This window comes from Musca domestica, unplaced genomic scaffold, assembly GCF_030504385.1.
Source record: "Musca domestica strain aabys unplaced genomic scaffold, Musca_domestica.polishedcontigs.V.1.1 16, whole genome shotgun sequence".
Taxonomy (NCBI): Eukaryota; Metazoa; Arthropoda; class Insecta; order Diptera; family Muscidae; genus Musca; species Musca domestica.
This window is the reverse complement of record NW_026712219.1, coordinates 14003815-14022823: the sequence shown is the minus strand read 5'-3', so window position 1 is coordinate 14022823 and position 19009 is coordinate 14003815. Positions and strand designations below refer to the sequence as shown.

The 19009-nt window shown below is 34.2% G+C and overlaps 1 protein-coding gene across 1 annotated transcript in view; it reads right to left on the bottom strand.

Moving 5' to 3' along the window:
- Positions 1–18777, bottom strand: part of LOC101895663 (uncharacterized) — a 203674-nt gene extending 184897 nt beyond the window's left edge. Inside the window, exons 1-2 of the mRNA XM_059120134.1 lie at positions 18759–18777; positions 17834–18000 (exon numbers count right to left, since the gene is read on the bottom strand). The gene's annotated coding sequence lies outside the window, so the exon portion shown is untranslated. The remainder of the gene's footprint in view (positions 1–17833; positions 18001–18758) is intronic.
- Positions 18778–19009: the final 232 nt, after the last annotated feature.

Sequence of the window (19009 nt, the reverse complement as noted above, 5' to 3'; positions counted from 1 at the left end):
AAAATTCATTACTAAATATAGGTGAATTTTTGCTGTCGCTGCTTCTGCTCTCTCGCTCTGCAACTTGATTACTGCATTTGTACCTACACACGAACCAAGTAATAATTTATGTATATAACCCTCAGAATAATTCAGACAAACAATAGTAGACTAATAAACCATTAAGTAATAAGTAAAGTTTACTGTTTTGGTTGCGCCAAATTTGTGTGTGTGTGTGAATGAATTGGATGGATGCTGCAATATGGCAGCGGAGCAAAAAAAATAGAAAAAAAATGCAATAGTAGGTGTTTGTGACAATTGTTATTTTATGCAGAAGATCATGCCAGAGCTGGTGATGATGTTGATGGTGAAGAAGATACACACAGCCGGAGAGGTTAGGAATTGCTACATCTTGGCTGCTGTTGCATTTTCGCCCGCCAAAGCCTAGGTGTAGCATCTGCACCAGGTACTGAAACCAACAGAAATTCCAACCAAAAACGGGGAGTGGAATCGAGAGTGAAAAAAATAAAGCATTTCATAAACTTTTGTCTGCTACTAAAAAAGGTAACAATCAGTCGACAATTCTCCATGTGTTGCGATGTTGGCGACGATGATGCTGCTGCTGCAGACAATGCATCATCAGTCATCTAGGCAGTCAGTCACCCAGTCTTGTCTTATTCTATAACATTAACTTGGCAATGATGACGACATTATTGCGAGTAATGTATTGCTGTTGTTGCTGTTTTTTGATTTCATTATCTGTAGACAGATGTGCAGTTTTGGTGAGGATGCCTGCTGTTGCTGCTGTCGATGCCCTGTTGAAACGTGGGTGGCAATTACAAATTTACTTAATGCTATATTCGCAAATGACAATTGCCAATTGTCATTTGTTTTAGTTGGAAATTTTGAATGAAATAAAATTTTGAAAAATTAAAAAAAAATGAATGTGAAAATGAAAATACTAATAAAGGATCAAATGAGGATAGAAGTTCTGACTCCGGGTCACTTTCGTAACTGCTTTATATTATCTATATTGTGGAATAACTGACTGACAGATCTAGAATCAACGCCCAGACGAAACGGCTGAAGCTAGAATCTTAACATTTTGCACAAGGGTCATTCTTGGTTCGTAGACGTGAGATAAGGGTGGGTTTTTGGAAATTTGTACCAAAAGGATTCGATGGTTTTGGAAATTTGTACTAAGTGTGCGAACTGTACCAAATGGTAGTAAATTTGGTACAATTCGGTATTGGGTGCTTGAAATCTGAACTTTTGTATATGGGTCGATATTCATGTGCAGCCTGGAGACATGGAGATGGCTTCGGAAATGTGTGCTGGAGTTTGACGAAAAGTAGAAGAAGAAGGAAAATAAATAAAATTCTGATGTTTAGATAACTGTTGGTATCTGAGGTTTAGGTTTGGAAGTGTGTTGGGAAATGTGTACTATAACAGTACGAAAAGTACTGGAATCGTGATTTTTTTGATTGAGACAACTGTTGGTGTTCAGAATAGAGAGGTATTGGAATTGTGGAATTGTTAGAAAAGTACTAAATGGTACTAAATTGGATATTGGGTACAGGATGAAGGGGAATTTCGAAGGAATCGCGAAATTTGATTGAGAAGTCTTTGTTGGTATCTGTGATTGAGATATGGGGGTGGTTTTGTAAGTGCATACCCTGATTATTCAAAAAGTAAAAAGTGCTATATTTGGTACTAGATGAAGAAAAAGAGCTGAAATCCTGAAATTGGATATAAATGTCCCCGTTGGTGTCCGTTATTAAGATATGGAGGTGTTTTCGGAAATGTGTACTGTAATTGAACAAAAAGTACAAAATAGTACTAAATTTGGTATAAAGTGAAGAGATGTAGCTGGAATGCCGAATTTTGATATTGAGGTCTCTATTGGTATCTGGTGGCGGTTTTGTACTGTATATTTACGAAAGTTCAGGATGGTACTATCTTTGGTATTGGGTGAAAAGGAAGAGATAAATTCTGAAATTTGATATTCAGATAAATGTTGGTATCTAAAGCGTGATTTGGGAGTGGGTTTGGAAATATGTACCATAATTGTACGAAATATACTGAATAGTACTAAATTTGGTATTGGGTGAAGGGATGGAGCTGAATCCGCGAAAGTTTATATTGCGATAACTGTTGGTGTCCAGGATTAAGATATGGAGGTGGTCTTAGAAAAGTGTACTATAGTTGTTCGAAAAGTACTAAATGGTACTAAATTGGGTATTGGATGAAGGGATGCGCTGGAATCCCAAAATTTGATATAAAAGTCCCTCTTGGTGTCTGTTGTTAAGATATGGAAGAGTTTTCGGAAATGTGTACCGTAATTGTACAAAAGGTAGTAGGTGGTACTAAATTGGTTGAAGGAGAGAGCTTGAACCCCTAAATTTGATAATGAGGTGGCTGTTGTTTTCTGGAATTGAGATATGGAGGTGGTTTTGGAAGTGTGTACTACAATTTTAACGAAAAGTACCAAATTTTATTAAATTTGGTATTATTTGAAGGGATGGAGCTGAAATCCTGGAATTTCATATAAATGTCACTGTTGTTGTCAATGGTTAAGATATGGAGTTGGTTTTTTGAAATATGTACTATATTTGTTCGAAAAGTGTTACATGGTACTAAATTTAATATTGGGTTAAGGGATGGGACTGATATCCTCAAATTTGATATTGAGGTCTGTGTTGGTATCTGGGATTGAGATATGGAACTGATTTTTGAAATGTATATTATACTTGTACGAAAAGTACTAACTAGTACTAAATTTTGTATTGGGCGATGGAAAAGACCTAAAATGCTATGATTTAGATCTGCAAGTAAGATATGTAGGTGGCTTTGTTTGAAAAGTACTAACTGGTACTAAATTTTGTATTGGATGAAATTATAGAGCTGAAACTGTGATATTTTATATTTCGATAAATGTTAGTGTCTAGGATCGAGATATGGAACGCTTGAGCAAACAAAATTTATAATTATACGAAAAGTACTAAATTTGGTTTTGGGTGAAGGGATAGAGGTGGAATGCCGAAATTTTATATTGAGGTCTATGTTGGTATCTTGTGGTGGTTTTACAAATGTGTACTCCAATCTTACAAAAAGTACAAATTAGTACTAAATGTAACTTTTTGTGGCCGTGGCTAAGAAATGTTGGTGGTTTTGGCAATGAGTACTTCATTTGTACGAAAATTACTAAATGGTACTAATTTGGGTATTGGGTGAAGAGATAGAGCTGGAATCCCAAAATTTGATATTGAGGTATTTTTTTGTGTCTGGTATTGAGATCTGCAAATGTGTACTATAATTTTTGGAAAATAGCTAAATAGTACTAAATTTGGATCTGTTGGTATCTTGGATTGATCTGTTGATATCTAAATTTAGTATTAGGTGAAGGGATAGATCTGAAATTCCGAAATTTGATATAGAGGGCACTGTTGATGTCTAGGGTTTACGTAGAGAGACATTGAAATAATTTTGGTCAGTAAAATTGAATGTGGGTCTATTGTGCATTCATTGGTTTGACTAATATCCTCCTCCGTAAACTTCAAAATGAAAACTTGTGATAACTCTTTGGTGTAAAAGGTAAACATTTTCCTATTATTCTTTCCGAATAAGGGAAAACCTGAGATATATATAAAATTTTAAAAATATACTAAAAGTACTAAATATTTGATAGCCTGAAAATTTAGTACGATGTTTGATATTTTGATTGAAAATTTGGTCAAACTAAACAAATTGTGCATTTTTAGTACTAAAGTGGCCAAACAAGAACTGTTGCAAAAAATCGAAAATTTTAAGGTGAACTTTTCGCTCACGAACCTAGTTTTCTATTATTTTTCATGGAAAGTTAATTTTTGTTCTAGTCGAGCTACACGAAATATCAATTCCACGTACGTTATAGAATGGATTTTGTTAAACGAACTAAAATTTTATGTTTTAGAGGAATATGTTACCTCCCAGAATAGCAAATTTATTAATCTATGGGGGACGGCTTTAAACAGGTCTTGTGACTAAAAATATTACGAAAGTTTCTTTCACATTTTCTAGACCCGTCCTCACGGTCCGTTAAATTATTAAAAAAAAAAAAACTACAAATTTTATATTTTTAAATAGAACTCCCACAATTTAGGAACCGAATTAAAAATTCAAATTTTAATAACTACATTTGAGTTTTATGACTTCAGGGCCGCAATCCTTGTGCTATGAAAATGTGACATGAAAACTTTTATAAAGGAAAGAAATGCCAAATGAAAAATGTTATAAAGGAAATATTTTTCATTTCATATTTTCATAGAACAAGAATCCAGCTCCAGAACTTTTCATTTCAAATAAAAAATTTGCCCCACAAAATTTCACAGATGAAATTATTTAAATGTACAACATGACCTGTAAAGTCTTCCGAAATCTACGAACATTTTTTTTCTATCGATTTATTAAAATTTCAAATGCGGCACGTATTCTTTGACATCACAACAAAAACGAAAAACAAAACATTAAGAAATTGCCTTTTGGCCACAATGACCCACATACACACATTTAGGCTGACGGAAATTGATTGCCAGACTTTCAAAAGAGCAAATCATCTGTATACTTGCTCCACGCTGAGGGAAATGTCAATCACTGATTGGCGTTTAAAAGCAACAGCGGCAGCAAAAGTGTTGAAACATTACAACCTTTTTGTAAATTATTTTTTTTTAAATGATTTCATTTGTAGACCAAAAAAAAAAAAAACGGGAGTAAATTAAGTAAAACCCCAAAAAAGTTAACATGCAAATGGATTACAAGTACTTTCGGTAATGTGCAGTAGCCAAGGGCCAACACCACAAACATGTCTAAATGTTAACAAAATATAATTATTTTTTTTGCCTATGCTGTGAAGTTGTTGGCCTCCGCCGAACGGAACGGAATGCCGGTAGTTGTCAAACTGCTCTTGAAAAAAATTTCCATTCCACAACATTTAGCGACGTCCACAAAACTGGTATAAGCACAAAACTGGTATAATTATAGATCATCTGCATGTGCGGACTGGTTAATGCCGGATATTAGATGGTCAAATAAATTTTATATTGAACCAACTAAAAATGAAGTAAGGAAAGCTCAAAAGTCGGGCGGGGCCGACTATATGATACCCTACACCACTATGCATATTTAGTAGAGCTCTCGTAAAAAGGTTTATACAGGGCATTTCAGAGCTCTATGAGATATTTGGTACAAAATCAAAATCTATCTAATTCTATCGTGCATTTTAAGAACTATAGCTATCTCTGAACCGGGTTTCTCCAAATTTTACGTATTAGCTTCTAGACTGGTGATTTGGGCTGATATTGACCATTTAGTGCACATTTAACCCGAAATCGGATGAAGATATATATGAGAGCTATATCCAAATCTGAACCGATTTCGATAAAATTTAAAACAGCTATTTCTGTGCTCCATCTAATACCTGGTACTAAATATCACGGTTGTGGAGTGCATAGTAGGAATGTGAGGGACTTAAAGATCAAATCGGATGAAAGATATATATGGGAGCTATAGCTATATCTGAACCGATTTTCTCCAAATTTGATACACTTGCTTCTAGGCCGAACTCGGTTGGGTGAGCCAAAATTCAGGTAATTTGGACTGATAGTGGATATTTGGTGCACATTTAACCCGAAATCGGATGAAGATATATATGGGAGCTATATCTAAATTTGATCCGATTCTCACCAATTTCAATAGGGTTCGTCCTTGGGCCAAAAAAATATTGTTTGGAAAATTTCATCTCAATCGGATAATAAATGCGACCTGCATTTTGTTCACAAGAATACATGGACAGACGGACGGACGGACGGACAGACGGACTGACATGCATAAATCGACTCAGAAAGTGATTCTATGAATGTTCTCAAAAGTAACTATGGGTCTATCTCGTTTCCTTCTCCATGTTACAAACAAATGCACAAAGACATAATACCCTTACCACTATGTGGTGTAGGGTATAATGAAGAGCAAAAGTAAAACAAGTAAATTAAAATCCTGAAAGTGTGTCCATCAAAAACAATTTGTGCATCTTAGAAATTTGCAGAACGTCAAGAAGAAGAACTTGAATTTGAAATAAACCAATCGTTTATGATTAAAAAAATTCTAGAACTTAATAGATGTTTATGTAATAACAAAGGAATTCGCCTGGAATATGGAAAGCTAATCTATTTGGGTGGATTTGGAAAATATGTGTTTTTTATTTAATTTGAAGGGGAAAACTATGAAAAATAAAAAATAAAGAAAATAGTTAATAAGCAGTAAGTTCGGCCGGGCCGAACTTTGAATACCCTCAACCAATTGGAACGAATTTGGAAAATTTCTAAAAATAAAATCCGTTAAAATTTCTGTTCGGAGGATACCTGAACCTGCATAGACAATTTCCTGTCCAAGGCTGTAGCATCCATTAGGAACTTCAAATACGACATCTCAAACAATTTCGGTGAGTACTGTACCTAAAATCGTCAAAATGCCGAATATAGGTATGTACTGATATATGGCGCCTATACGAAGACCTGGACCTGAATAGAAAATTTTGTGTCACAAACTGTCCTTCCCATTACTAACTCTAAATACGCAATTTTAAACTACTCCGATGAATAATGATAAATATCGAATATAAGGTGGTACCGTATGGGGGCTATACGAAGACGGGGACCTGCACAGACAATTTTCTTTCATTATGAAATTTTAAATAATTCCGGTAAATACTGTCGCTAAAATCACGAAAATACCAAATAGCGGGAGGTACCATTATATGGGGGCTATATGAAAACGTGGACCGACATGGTCCATATAAGAACTTAACCTGCCTACTGGAAAAATAAACATGTGTGCAAAATTTTAGCCTTCTATCTCAATTCGTTCGAAAGATAGCGTGATTACTACAGACGAACAGACAGACGTACAAACAGACGCTAAAACAACTTAGAATTTTACGCTGATCAAGAATATATATACTTTGTTGGGTCTGACATGAGTATTTCGAGGAGTTACAAACGGAATGACAAAGTTCATATACCCTCCATAGTATGATGGAGGGTATAAAAATTGAAAGCTTTATAGACAATACTATACAGTAAAAACTTTAAAAAAAAAATTACTCAGTGTCAGAATATTCTCATGCCGAAAAGAATTTAGTTTTTTTCCGATAATGAAAAATTGTATCTAGACGAAGTTCTTAATAAATCCGCTTGCAGTCCATACTGAGGCGGTAAAAGGGAAAACCAATACCACCTTGGAAATAGTACTGGACTTATTGTTTTGAGATAAGCTTCCATTGTTCATGCTGGTATATACGTGCGAATAATATTATCAATTCAATTTTCTTGCAAAATATCTGCAATTTTTCAAAATATTTCAAAAACTGGTGCACCTTTTCTAACCGTAATAAATTTCTTGAAATGTCTAAATCTCTGTTAATTAACCTTTGATACATTTTATTCGTTTATTAATATTCAATATGAATTTTGAACAACCAATTCATGTTGTCGTTAGACCTAATCAAGCAAAAAAAAATCTTGCATTGGGTGATTTATTGAATACTATGTTGTGAATTTGAATTCTTAGAATACAAGGCAACAAAAATTAGGTGGAAATGAAATTAATTAGTTGATAAGTTCGAATTGCATGGTATAAATAATACATTTTTTTATTGAAAAATTTAAAAGGTACCTCCAGGTTTTGGAGTTTTGAACTTTTAAATCACAATATTCGATATCAACCGGATCCGCTATAATTGGACATGTTTGGGTTTTAATTGAAACAATCTTTTCTTGCAAGCAAAATACTTCGGCATTGGTTCTTCTGTATATAAATTATTGTCAATGATTCAGATACTTCTGCCACCATAATGTGGTTTATTTGTCGATTTAGGTTCTCAGATGATAAAAACCAACCCAGCAGACTTTATATTATGAGGGTCAATAGTATAGGCCCAAGAAACAGTTGCCTTCTGTGTTTCATCTTCTTGAAATTTAAGCCATCATTAATTTTAAGCCAAACATTTTGACATAAGCCCTCAAAAGCCATCAAAAACAAGTTAAATATTGAGGTTGATCTTAGAATACAGTTATTGGTATATTTATGTAATTTTAAAACAATGATTAAATTTCAGTAGTGAGCGCATTGAATCTAATTTTGGAAAAAAAAATTTCTTCAAAAGTCAATTTTCACTGAAACTATTGTCAATATGGGGTTTATATCTTTGTGAAACAAGCAGAATTATTATCCTTAAGAAAGGGTAACATAAATTACCGTGACGTTTACATGCGACTTATTATTTTTTGTTCACTCATTTACAATATTTTGTCTAAAACTCAAACTTCCGTGGAAAAGAACCAGCAATGTCCCATGAGATTAATTCAGTATTTTCATTCCGACAGACTTTCCTTTGGAACATTTTTTCACGTTTTAATGAAATTATTCGTTTAAACATGGAATTTTAGTTTTTGTTTCGCCGGTATACAAAATTGTATGGCGCCCAACTTATGTAAAAAAAATATAACTTTTATGGATTATTTGTATTTTACAGGAAAATTTATTATTTTTGCTAATTATACCCTGCAACATTATGTGTTGGGAGTATTATAAGTTTGATTGGGCCAAAAATTATGTAACACCACGAAATATTGATTTCCCACATAGGAAAGTATATATGGATCTTCCTAGCTCGTCGAGCTGAGTCGATCTAGCTATGTATGTCCGTCTGTCCGTCTGTCCGTCTGTCCGTATGTCCATGTTAATTTGTAATCACTCTACAGGTCGCAATTATGGCCCGATCTTCACGAAATTTAGAATGGAGGTGGGGCTAGGGTCAGAATAGAACCCTATTTCTTTTGGAGATGATCGCCAAATGTTTAGGGGTTGAAATGGAACAAATACTGAAAAAATGTGGGATTTTGCAGTAGCTATACAGGTCGCAATTATAGACCAATCGACGCGGATTTTCGCATGTAGCTAGAGTTTAGGGCGGGGAAGAAGCCTACCAATTTGGGTGGTCATCGGATAATATTTAGCGGGTAAAATAGACCATATCTTTTTTGTTGAAAAAATTTAAAAATTGTCATTAAACCGCAAATATTTTATATCCCGGGGAACTAACAAAGCCATGACAAGGTTACTTCTGATCTTTACATTGATGTTAAGATCCAAAAAATCGAATATATAGCAAATATATGCGATATATATGTCTATCAAAGAAGATATGCTTGAAAGATCTCATATATGTCGAGAACAGCTGAACTGATTTCGACAGTTCTCATTAATTCAGAATGGCCTCTTGGCAGGAAAGGAAAAACGTCTAAAAAACGCATACAAAAAGATGAAAATATTGATTTTGTAAAATTTTCTCATATTTTTTCCATTTTGTGATATTTTTGGCATATTTTCATTTTGAATTAAACATTTGGTAATATTTCTACAGCTAACAAAACTAAGTAGTTAGGATATCAGGATATCATATACAGATCGCATTTATGGCCCGATCCTTACGAAATTTTGCATGGGGATAAGATGAGGGTCAGAATAGAAGCCTACTCTTTTTGGAGATTATCGCCATATATTTAGGGGTTGAAATGGACCAAAAAAACTGCAAAATTGTCAGAAGGTCGTAATTATCGCCCGAACCTCACACACATTTGAATGGTGATTACCGGACATTGCAAAAGCCAAGCAGTTTTGGATGGCCATCCAAAAATATTCAATGTGTGAAGGAGTTTGCCAACTTTTGTAGACAAAATACGAAAATGTCCATTCCAGTGACTTTTTGGAGAATTCACAAATACAGGAAAGACGCACTTCTGACTATTTCGTTAACGCTGATTTCGTTGAAGAATATAGTCAAATGTCTGTATCTCATATAGATGCGTTTCAGTCAAAAACCAATAATAAATGTTAATATTTTGCCACTTCTGAGAGATTATAGGTCTTTGGGAAATATTGGTTCCAGATCTAGGAAGATCATTTAAGTGCAACATCTACCAATAAATTGGAAATGATAAAATTAGTTAAGGTTGCTATTATTCGAAAATTAGAGAACGAAACCTGATGGTTTTCTTTTATTATTTGTCACAATATCTTGTGGAATTCTTTCGAGTATCTTGCCTATATAAACTGTATCGTTTATTATAGTGTTGTAGGGTATTCAACGGTCGGCCCCGCTCGACTGTAGCCTTTGCTTACTTGTTTGGTCCCCGAAATGCATTTGTGGGAACGGCGCTAGGAGGCTTACTGTCTTCCTGAAAAGCTACAAATAAAAAATTTCGTATTTAGAAAATTGAAACTTCAAGACGATCAGCCGTAATTTGATATTTCGATTTCAGGATATGCAGAGCCGAGCCCCAGTATATATACGCCTGATGATTTTGAGCTTTCTTCTGGGCAACACTGAGATAAACGTTTTATCGAAAGATTGCGTTCAACAACGAAACACATTTTGGGCTTAATCGGTTCATTAATAAGCAGTATTTTCGAGTTTGGAATGAAGATCGGCCAGAATCATTGCAAAAGCTACCAATGCATCCAGGAGTTTGTTTGGAATCGTGACGAAACCATGAAGGGTAAGAGTTACAGTGAGATGATATCCAATTTTTCTCAACCAAAATACAAGACTTGAATTGCATGACATTTGATTTTAAGAAGGCGGTGCCACACAGCTCGGTGAACATTTTATTTCACGTTCGCGACTGCTCAATTAGCCGATTAGACTGTGAGATTTAGTGCCTTAAAACTATTTTTTGTGAGATTATTCCGCATATTCAAAAGATATATTATTAGATCTCGTAGGAAGAGACCGATGTGTTCATTCACACGTCAATAAATGCGAAAATACTACCCACTTCTCTTCAAAGTTGAAAGGTTCCAATATTCGTAATCTTCTAGGGGATGAAGTACTCAGAAGGAAATCCTTATGTAGATTTTTAGAAAATTTTATTGAATAATTTGGCTACAATCATCAAAATACCGAATATCGGGGCGTACCGTTGTATGGGGGCTATACGATATCGTAGACCTATATAAACAATTCCCTTCCACACAACAATTCCATTGGAAAATATGGCTAAAATCATCAAAATACCGAATATCGGGGCGCGCCATTGTATGGGGGCTATACGAAATCGTGGACCGATATAATCCATCTTCGAACTTGACCTGCCTGCAGACAAAACACAGATCGGTACAAAATTTTAGCTTCTTAGAATTTTGCGCTGATCAAATTATGTCTAAAACTATTATTTCGATGTGTTACAAACGGAATGACGAACTTAATATACCCTCCATACTATGTATGGTGGAGGGTATGAAAACTTATATTATTATCGTCTTTGGGAAATTAAATCCATAAACTTTATTCAAAACAAGTAAGCAAAGGCTACAGTCGAGCGGGGCCGACCGTTGAATACCCTACAACACTATAATAAACGATACTGTTTATATAGGCGAGATACTCGAAAGAATTCCACAAGATATTGTGACAAATAATAAAAGAAAACCATCAGGTTTCGTTCTCTAATTTTCGAATAATAGCAACTTAAACTAATTTGCTCATTTCCAATTTATTGGTAGCTGTTGCACGTAAATGGTCTTCCTAGATCTGGAACCAGTATTTCCCAAAGACCCATAATCTCTCAGAAGTGGCAAAAGATTAACATTTATTATTGGGTTTTGACTGAAACGCATCTATATGAGATACAGACATTTGACTATATTCTTCAACGAAATCAGCGTTAACGAAGTAGTCAGAAGTGCGTCTTTCCTGCATTTGTGAATTCTTCAAAAAGTCACTGGAATGGACATTTTCGTATTTTGTCTACAAAAGTTGGCAAACTCCTTTACACATTGAATATTTTGGATGGCCATCCGAAACTGCTTGGCTTTTGCAATGTCCGGTAACCCCCATTCAAATGTGCGTGAGGATCGGGCGATATTTGCGACCTGCCGACAATTTTGCAGTTTTTGGTCCATTTCAACCCCTAAATATATAACGATCATCTCCAAAAAGAGTAGGCTTCTATTCCCTGATCCTCATCTCATCCCCATGCAAAATTTCGTAAGGATCGGGCCATAAATGAGATCTGTATATGATATCCTGATATCTTAACTACTTAGTTTTGTTAGCTGAAGAAATATTACCAAATGTTTAATACAAAATGAAAATATGCCAAAAATATGACAAAACCAATATTTTCATCTTTAGAGAGATATTTTTATGCGATTTTTTTAGACGTTTTTCTTTCCTAAGAAGAGGCCATTCTGAATTAATGAGAACTGTCGAAATCAGTTCAGCCGTTCTCGACATATAAGAGATCTTTCAAGCATATCTTCTTTGATAGACATATATATCGCACATATTTTGCTATATATCCGTTTTGTTGGATGTTAACATCAAGGTAAAGGTCAGAAGTAACCTTGTCACGGCTTTGTGATTTCGCCGCGATTTAAAATATTCGCGGTTTAATGAAAAATGTTGAATTTTTTCAACACAAAAGATAGGGTTTATTTTATCCGCTAAATATTATCCGATAACCACCCAAATTTGTAGGCTTCTTCCCCGCCCTAAACTCTAACTACATGCGAAATTCCGCGTCGACCTGTATAGCTACTGCAAAATCCGATATTTTTTCAGTATTTGGTCCATTTCAACCCCTAAACATTTGGCGATCTTCCCCAAAAGAAATTGGCTTCTATTCTGACCCTAACCCCACCTCCATTTTAAATTTCGTGAAGATCGGACAATGATTGCGACCAGTAGAGTGATTACAAATTAACATGGAGAGACGGACAAACGGACATACATAGCTAGATCGACTCAGCTCGGCGAGCTAGGAAGATCCATATATACTTTCCTATGTGGGAAACCAATATTTCGAGGTGTTACATAAATTCTGGCACAATCAAACTTATAATACCCCCAACACATAGTGTTGTAGGGTATAATTAACAAGTCGGAGAAGGTTATAGTCGTACGGAGACGAATATGGATTAACCTTAGATTCAAAGCCATTTTGGTGGATATTTAGAATTAACGCCATATAGTCCTGTAAAAATGTAACCTTTGGTTTTTGACCGGTGGCTTTGGCACTACATTTAAGAATTTGGCACATCATAAGAATTTCACACGAAATCCATTTTTCCTGCTGAATACAATCCAATGGCCATCCAAATTTCTAGACTTCTCGTGCGAAATTCCGCATCGTATGTAAGTGTAACCCGTAGAGCGACTGCAAATCAGAAAAAATTTCTGTTCATTTTATCCCCTAAATATTTTAAGATCATCTCCAAAAATAGACATCTGTTCTGACCCTAACGCCATGAAAAATTGTGTGAAAATCGGACCACAATAGCGACCTGGAACTCGGTAACTAATTATAGTGAACAGACGGACACACAAAGCTAAATCAACTCAGCTTGGCGAGATGTGAACATCGTGCGTTGAGGACCAATATTTCGAGGTATTACATAATTTTTGGTCCAATCAAACTTATAATGCCCCCAACACATAGTGTTATGGGGTATAAAAATATGCGTCTTTATAAGAACGTCACGCCCGCCCTATGACTATTTAACCTTTTTTGGCTGATTAGTTTTCAAATATTCAAGATCGAATCTCATATTAAGATGATTTTGGCGAGGAAAATCATGGTTATTTTTTTTTTCAAACTAAATGTTCAGACATCATCGAACAATTTTTGTATGTCCGTCCGTCCGTCCGTCCGTCTGTCCGTCTGTCCATGTTAATTTGTAATCACGCTACAGGACGCAATTATGGCCCGATCCAAACGAAATTTTGCACGAAGGTGGGGTTAGGGTCAGAATAGAAGCCTATTTCTTTTGGAGATGATCGCCAAATGTTTAGGGGTTGAAATGGACCAAATACTGAAATATTTATAGACCAATCGACTCGGAATTCCGCATGTAGCTAGAGTTTAGGGCGGTGAAGAAGCCTACCAATTTGGGTGGTCATCGGATAATATTTAGCGGGTAAAATAGACCACATCTTTTTTGTTGAAAAAATTCAAAATTTTTTCATTAAATCGCGAATATTTAAATCCCAGCGAAATCACAAAGCCATGACAAGGTTACTTCTGATCTTTACATTGATGTTAACATCCAACAAATCGGATATATAGCAAAATATGTGCGATATATATGTCTATCAAAGAAGATATGCTTGAAAGATCTCCTATATGTCGGGAACGGCTGAACTGATTTCGACAGTTCTCATTAATTCAGAATAGCCTCTTGGCAGGAAAGGAAAAACGTCTAAAAAACGCATACAAAAAGATGAAAATATTGATTTTGTAAAATTTTCTCATATTTTTTCCATTTTGTCATATTTTTGGCATATTTTCATTTTGAATTAAACATTTGGTAATATTTCTACAGCTAACAAAACTAAGTAGTTAGGATATCAGGATATCATATACAGATCGCATTTATGGCCCGATCCTTACGAAATTTATATATATTTAGGGGTTGAAATGGACCAAAAAAACTGCAAAATTGTCAGAAGGTCGTAATTATCGCCCGATCCTCACGCACATTTGAATGGTGATTACCGGACATTGCAAAAGCCAAGCAGTTTCGGATGGCCATCGAAAAATATTCATTGTGTGAAATAGTTTGCCAACTTTTGTAGACAAAATACGAAAATGCCCATTCCAGTGACTTTTTGGATAACTCACAAATACAGGAAAGACGCACTTCTGACTATTTCGTTAACGCTGATTTCGTGGAAGAATATAGTCAAATGTCTGTATCTCATATAGATATATGAGATAAATGTTAATCTTTTGCCACTTCTGAGAGATTATAGGCCTTTGGGAAATATTGGTTCCAGATCTAGGAAGACCATTTACGTGCAACATCTACCAATAAATTGGAAATGAGGAAATTAGTTTAAGTTGCTATTATTCGAAAATTAGAGAACGAAACCTGATGGTTTTCTTTTATTATTTGTCACAATATCTTGTGGAATTCTTTCGAGTATCTCGCCTATATAAACTGTATCGTTTATTATAGTGTTGTAGGGTATTCAACGGTCGGCCCCGCTCGACTGTAGCCTTTGCTTACTTGTTTGGTCCCCGAAATGCATTTGTGGGAACGGTGCTAGGAGGCTTACTGTCTTCCTGAAAAGCTACAAATAAAAAATTTCGTATTTAGAAAATTGAAACTTCAAGACGATCAGCCGTAATTTGATATTTCGATTTCAGGATATGCAGAGCCGAGCCCCAGTATATATATGCCTGATGATTTTGAGCTTTCTTCTGGGCAACACTGAGATAAACGTTTTATCGAAAGATTGCGTCCAACAACGAAACACATTTTGGGCTTAATCGGTTCATTAATAAGCAGTATTTTCGAGTTTGGAATGAAGATCGGCCAGAATCATTGCAAAAGCTACCAATGCATCCAGGAGTTTGTTTGGAATCGTGACGAAACCATGAAGGGTAAGAGTTACAGTGAGATGATATCCAATTTTTCTCAACCAAAATACAAGACTTGAATTGCATGACATTTGATTTTAAGAAGGCGGTGCCACACAGCTCGGTGAACATTTTATTTCACGTTCGCGACTGCTCAATTAGCCGATTAGACTGTGAGATTTAGTGCCTTAAAACTATTTTTTGTGAGATTATTCCGCATATTCAAAAGATATATTATTAGATCTCGTAGGAAGAGACCGATGTGTTCATTCACACGTCATAAAATGCGAAAATACTACCCACTTCTCTTCAAAGTTGAAAGGTTCCAATATTCGTAATCTTCTAGGGGATGAAGTACTCAGAAGGAAATCCTTGTGTAGATGTTTAGAAAATTTTATTGAATAATTTGGCTACAATCATCAAAATACCGAATATCGGGGGGTACCGTTATATGGGGGATGTACGATATTGTGGACCTATATAGATAATTCTCTGTCGAGGTATAAAGTACCCACAAGGAACTACTTGTGTGGAATTTCAGACAATTCCGTTGAAAAATGTGGGTAAAATCATCAAAATACCGAATATCGGGGCGTACCATTGTATGGGGGCTATACGATATCGTGGACCGATATAGTCCATCTTCGAACTTGACCTGCCTGCAGACAAAACACAGATCGGTGCAAAATTTTAGCTTCCTATCTTCATTCGTTTTGACTGTAGCGTGATTACAACAGACATTCTTAGAATTTTACGCTGATCAAATTATGTCTAAAACTATTATTTCGATGTGTTACAAACGAAATGACGAACTTAATATACCCTCCATACTATGTATGGTGGAGGGTATAAAAACTTATATTATTATCATCTTTGGGAAATGAAATCCATTCAAACTTTATTCAAAATTAACAAGTAGGAGAAGGTTATAGTCGTACGGAGACGAATATGGATTAACATACAATATTGGAATATCCCTTAGATTCAAAGCCATTTTGGTGGATATTTAGAATTAACGACATATAGTCCTGTAGTCCTTTGGCACTACATTTATGAATTTGACACATCATAAGAATTTCACACGAAATATATTTTTCCTGCTCAATACAATCCAATGGCCATCCAAATTGACTTCTCGTGCGAAATTCAGCATCGTATGTAAGTGTAATCCGTAGAGCGACTGCAAATCAGAAAAAAATTCTGTTCATTTTAGCCCCTAAATATTTTAAGATCATCTCCAAAAATAGACATCTGTTCTGACCCTAACGCCATGAAAAATTGTGTGAAAATCGGACCACAATAGCGACCTGGAGCTCGGTTACTAATTATAGTGAACAGACGGACACACAAAGCTAAATCAACTCAGCTTGGCGAGATGTGAACATCGTGCGTAGAGGTCCAATGTTTCGAGGTATTACAGAATTTTTGGCCCAATCAAACTTATAATGCCACCAACACATAGTGTTATGGGGTATAAAAATATGCGTCTTTATAAGAACGTCACGCCCGCCCTTTGACTATTTTAAACTTTTTTGGCTGATTAGTTTTCAAATATTCAAGATCGAATCTCATATTAAGATGATTTTGGCGAGGAAAATCATGGTTATTTTTTTTTTCAAACAAAAAGTTCAGACATCATCGAACAATTTTTGGATGGAATCCGCCTGGATTACTCGGTGGTTTTGTAGACGGACCTGCACACTCGTTACATTGCAATGCATTATTTTCAACCTACTGGTAATGTAGAAGGTTGTTTTTTTTTCTTGTTTGGGCTTTAAACAAGTTATTCGGCTAATAGAGTGAATTAAACTAAAGAAATTTTCAAAATCATTGTCAATATTAATTAACAAAAAATTAGATCTCGTAGGAAGACTTCTAATTTTAAATAATCTATGTTGGACCAATATTCCCCAAATTTAAATTAAAGAATCTCTATTCATTTGGTATCAAAAAATTTACTATTGCATGAATTTTGGATTGAAGGTAAATTGAGGATTTTTCACAAAAATATTGAAAATGTTTTTTTCTTTTTCATATTAAGTAATTTTAAACAAATTTACTTTAAAAGATATTTGAACATTTCTAGTATATATTTATAATTGATTATAATTTAATATAAAAATTCGACAATGAAAAAACTTTTGCAAACAACACAATTTTCGAATCCAGCTATTCTTTTAGTGACTGTTCGCTTTATATCAATACATTTATTATCATGTATTTCTTGACGATTGGGTGTAAACGATCAATCCAATCAAACTTAAACTTAATCTAGTTTCTGTTAACAAATGTTTTTAAATTCAATAGTTTTATTTGTATATTTTGAGTTTGCAAAATTTAATTTAAAAATTTGGATTTGAATTCAATAATTAAATATTAGTTTTCCTCAAACTTACCTTTTAATGTTTGCTGCTGATAATTTGTTTAAAATAAAAAGATTTGTGTATGCTTTTGCTGTTGTGTGTGTGTGGAGATAATTGGACGATTTCAGCTATTACTTAGTGGGTTGCGGATATAATCCAAAAAAATGGCTTCAAATTTGCAATAATTTTTTTTTGTTTTGCTAAAAAAAAGTTTCGTAGAATTTTTATTAAAACAAATGAAAATAATGAATTATTAAAAAACAAACACTAAAATTATAGATTTTAAATTGGTTTTGCTAAATAAAGAAAATTTCAACTTCGGAGATTGCTTAACAATCTTTTGAGTTAATAGTAATTTTATTGTTGTTGTTTTATTTGTATTTATTTATTTTTTTTTTTTTTTTTTGGTTGGTTGGCTGCCTGGTGATTTGCTAAAAGCAGTTTCAGTTTGGTTCACTCTTATTTTTTTCCAACTTAAAAGTTGTTTTGCTCTTTTGTTGTTGCTGTTGCTTTCAAATTAATTTCACTTTTTATTGTTGCGTTTACAGAAAATTTGCAATAGCCTTTTAGCTGTATCGAGTTGTAGTTGTAGTTGTTGGTTTTTTTGTATTTTTTTTTTTTTTTGTTGACTTGTTTTTTCTTTTTTGTTACGTTTATTTTTTTCTTGTGTTTGTTGTTATTTTCTTCTTACGTTCAAGTTGGCTTTTAAAGAAAAAAAAAATACCGTAATCTTACAAGATAACAGGTTTTTCCTTGAGAAATGGGAAAATTGCACATAAAAGAAGGCAGCAAGAAAAACACAATCGGTCAAATGAAAACGAAACTGAAAACTTTTAAGGGGGTATTGTTGTTATTGGAGTTTGCTTAAGTTAAAATTTTTGTAATTTTATTTTTAAACAAAAATAAACGTTTCATTTTTATTTTCAATTTTTTATTTTAAATTATATAACTTGCTTACTTTTTTAAATTTTATTTTTATTTCTCTTTGTTATTTTTAATTTTTGAAATTTTTTGTTTTTTTTTTTTTGTTATTTTTTTAATTTTCTATTTTTTATTATTTTTTTTTCTTGTCATAAACAAAGTCGCCACATTATTTTATCTTTCACCACCATCACATATATGGCCTCGTTTTGCTTTTGCTTTTGTTGCGGCTGCTGCTGCCTTTGCTCTTGTTACTTTTGTTTTTTTAATTGGGTATTTTGGAATATG